This window comes from Boleophthalmus pectinirostris, unplaced genomic scaffold, assembly GCF_026225935.1.
Source record: "Boleophthalmus pectinirostris isolate CB_2022bp ecotype Guang Dong unplaced genomic scaffold, ASM2622593v1 HiC_scaffold_2078, whole genome shotgun sequence".
NCBI lineage: Eukaryota > Metazoa > Chordata > Actinopteri > Gobiiformes > Gobiidae > Boleophthalmus > Boleophthalmus pectinirostris.
The window spans coordinates 4,027-7,917 of NW_026571171.1; the positions used below are offsets into that span (position 1 = coordinate 4,027).

General features: G+C 46.6%; 1 pseudogene; it reads right to left on the reverse strand.

The window, feature by feature from the left end:
- Positions 1-436: 436 nt before the first annotated feature.
- Positions 437-3,653, reverse strand: LOC110155737 (E3 ubiquitin-protein ligase TRIM21-like; annotated as a pseudogene).
- Positions 3,654-3,891: the final 238 nt, after the last annotated feature.

Sequence of the window (3,891 nt, forward strand, 5' to 3'; positions counted from 1 at the left end):
GAGTGTGAGATGTTCATATGACACTAACATGTCACAGATGGACTTTGGTGCTCGACCATGGAGACACTTGTACAAACAGAGACACTTTAAAGTCTCTGAGCCACAGGAGCCAGAGCAGAGACCTGAGACCAGGACACATGTGCTCGTACTTCCTAGTTCGAGTCAGGACCCGAGCTGCAGCGTTCTGGATGTTCTGGATGTTGTGGATGTTGTGGATGTTCTGGATGTTCTGGATGTTGTGGATGTTCTGGATGTTCTGGATGTTGTGGATGTTGTGGATGTTCTGGATGTTCTGGATGTTCTGGATGTTCTGGATGTTGTGGATGTTCTGGATGTTCTGGATGTTGTGGATGTTCTGGATGTTCTGTGGATGTGGATGTTCTGGATGTTCTGGATGTTCTGGATGTTGTGGATGTTCTGGATGTTCTGGATGTTGTGGATGTTCTGGATGTTGTGGATGTTCTGGATGTTCTGGATGTTCTGGATGTTCTGGATGTTCTGGATGTTGTGGATGTTCTGGATGTTGTTCTGGATGTTCTGGATGTTCTGCAGCGTCTCACAGCTCGTTTGGAGAGACCAGTGAGCAGACCATTACAGTATCTAACCTACTGGAGACAAATGCATGGATAAGTTTCTCCAAGTCTGATTTAGACAGTAAACCTTTGATTTTTGCTATGTTTTTTAGATGGTAAAAGGCTGCAGATGTTATTGATTTTATGTGACTGTTAAAGTTCAAGTCTGAGTCCATTATTACCCCGAGATTTCTTGCCTGATTTGAAGGTTTTAGAGAGAGAGACTGGAGGTGATGCTGACACTGTCCCTTTGTTTCTGTGGACCAAACACTATGACTTCAGTCTTGTCAGAGTTTAGCTGGAGAAAGTTGTTTTGCATCCACACACTGATCTGTTGGATGCAGTGACCAAGTGACTCCACTGGTCCATAGTCTCCTGCTGCAGAGAGACGTAGATCTGAGTGTCGTCTGCATAATTGTGGTAGGACACGTTATTGCTGCTTATTAACTGGCCTGTAGGGGGCAGCATGTAGAGATTGAACAACAGGGGGCCCAGGATTGACCCCTGAGGCACCCCACAGGTCAGGGCCATGTCATCTGAGACACAGTTTCCAATTTCAACAAAATACTTCCTGTCTTCTAGATAGGACTTGAACCAGTTTAGTACAGTACCAGAGATGCCCACCCAGTCCTCTAGTCTCTGTAAGAGGATCCATGATCGACAGTGTCAAAAGCAGCACTCAGATCTAACAGGATCAAGACTGAGACTTTGCCTGCATCAGTGTTCAGGCGGATGTCATTTGTCACCTTGATAAGAGCAGTCTCAGTGCTGTGGAGGCTCTAAAACCTGACTGGAAAACATCAAAGGAGTTGTTCATTTGGAGAAAGTTCGTAAGCTGTTGGTAAACAGCTTTTTCAAGGACTTTGCCAAAAAACGACAGATTTGAGATGGGTCGGAAATTGTTCAGTACTGTGGCATCAAGACTGCTCTTCTTTAGGAGAGGCTTAATGACCGCAGTTTTCTGTCTTGGTTTACTTGAAAGAAAATCATAAGTGGACACATTATCTGATGTTGGAGGAGGTAAAATGACTGAAAAGCAAAGTAAGAATTTTCATACACAACTGAATACATTTTTTTTTATTTTTCTAGACATTCTTATTCATACATTTCATTTGCTCACAGCAAATGTTCACGATGTCATCATGAACATGTAAAAATAAACCCTCAGACATTTCTACAGGACTCTATAAGGACAACTTTGTACTTTTAAGTCCAGTTTCAGATGTCGAGCAGTAGAAAATATCCACAGAAAAATACTTACATAAAGTACAGATACGTAAAACTTGATCTTTACTACAGAACTTTTACTTTTGACTGACAGACTCCACTGAGGTGAGGACCAGAGGAGCAGAGTTAGATCCTCCTTCATTTAGAAAAGGACTGAAAAATGGAAACAGCTTCTCCCTGAAGCAGCAGCGGGTGAAGGAGTAGAGAAGATCTACAGAATCTGTGTCATAAAAAGAGACCAGACCCTTTCCATAGTCCACAAACACCCCGACCTTCTGAGGAGCTCTCTGAGGAGACAGACGACCGGGAAGGACAGTACAAGCGTAGTATTGATCTTTTTTAATCAACCTAATGCTCCAGATTCCATTTTCGGGGTTCACAGTGATCTTTTCCTTCCTGTTGATGGACTCTTGGGCCACTCCTAAAGTCCAAGCTGTTTTCCCTTTGACCTGAACCTCAAAGTAAAACCTGCCTGAAGAAAAACTCTGTTTCCCTAAAACATAAACACCATAATCAAACCTCAGAGGAGAATCTTGGAACTGTTTCCTCACACCAGTGTCATGAACCTGTTTGAGATCTTCAGACAGAGCGAGTCGAGGATGATTGCCGTGTCTGGGTCCAGAGTCACCTCCACCGCACTCTGCTGCGCTCTCTGGAGTTCAAATCTTAAAGTCTGAACTTCAAACTCCTGAGACAGACTTTTCTCCAGCTCAGACAGAGTCCGGGACACACTGCCCTCACATGTCTCCGGCTCAAAGTTCACGCTGCTCCACTCCTTAAGCCCAGCAGGGGGCGTGAGTGCAGGGCAGCGCTGTAGAAAGTGGAGGGGGTCTTCAGAGCGTGAGAGACGTTGGGCCTCAGCGCTGCTCTGCTCCAGATCACAGATCTCCTGCTCCAGCCGCTGCAGCAGATCCTGGGCTCGTCTGTGGCTCCGGCTCTGCTTCTCCTGGAGCTCCTCTAAGAAGAGGTCCATACTCCTCTGAACAGACTGCATGAGAGCAGTGAAGACCTGCAGCCCCGCAGACCTCTCTCTGAGGACCTCTGTCTCACTCAGCTCCAGGAGCCTCTGGATCTCCTGGATCTTCTGCCTCCTCTGCTCCACCATGTGCTGGCTCTGAGTCTGAGTCTGCAGCAGAGAGGACCTCCTGCGCTCACACGCCTCCTCCAGAGACAACAGCTCATGGTTCTTGTGCTCTAGAACGGAGCACATCATGCACACGATCTTCTCATCAGTGTCACAGAAGATCTCCAGGGGGCGCTGGTGTGTGGGACACATCCTGTCTTCCAGGTTTTCCACAGGCTCCATCAGCTGGTGTCTTTTCAGCCCAGAGACTGTGAGATGAGGCTGGAGGTGGCTCTCACAGAAGGAGGACAGACACACCAGGCAGGACTTGAGGGCCTTCAGCTTGGGCTCAGAGCACACGTCACACTGCACCTCTCCAGGTTTGGACACTTGTGACTTGGACTTTTCAGCCTCTAGTTTAAACTGAGAGACCATCTCCAGGAGCAGAGTGTTCACACTGAGCTCAGGTCTTGTGCCGTAGCTCCTGTTGCACAGAGGACATCTGTAGAACATTCCAGTGTCCCAGGTCTGGGAGATGCAGCGTCTGCAGAAGTTGTGTCCACATGGAGTGGACACTGGCTCTTCAAACACGTCCTGACAGATGGAGCACAGGAACGTCTCCTCAGAGCTCCGGTCTCTGGTGGAGGACATGTCTGAAACAGAAGGTTACTATAGTTACTCTCATCATAAAAGTCAAACTCTTATTGTGACAGGAAAGAGGAGAAGAGCTTTTCTTTTGCAAAGCTGCAGACAGGATGTGGTGAAGAGGAGTGTGTGGTGTGATCATGACTCCAACATTTCAAACAGGATGTGAGGAAAAGACCAGAGACTCACTTTAGATCCACAGTGATCAGGAACAACACCATGAAACACATTTATTTACAAACTCTACCATTTTAAATCATCGTCTTTAACGATGGAACAGGAAGAAGAACAGGACACTTCTCACACCAGGAACGGGACATTTTCAAATCCTCGTCTATTTGAGCAAAACTAAAGTGGAATTTAACTCAGAAACTTCCAACAGGA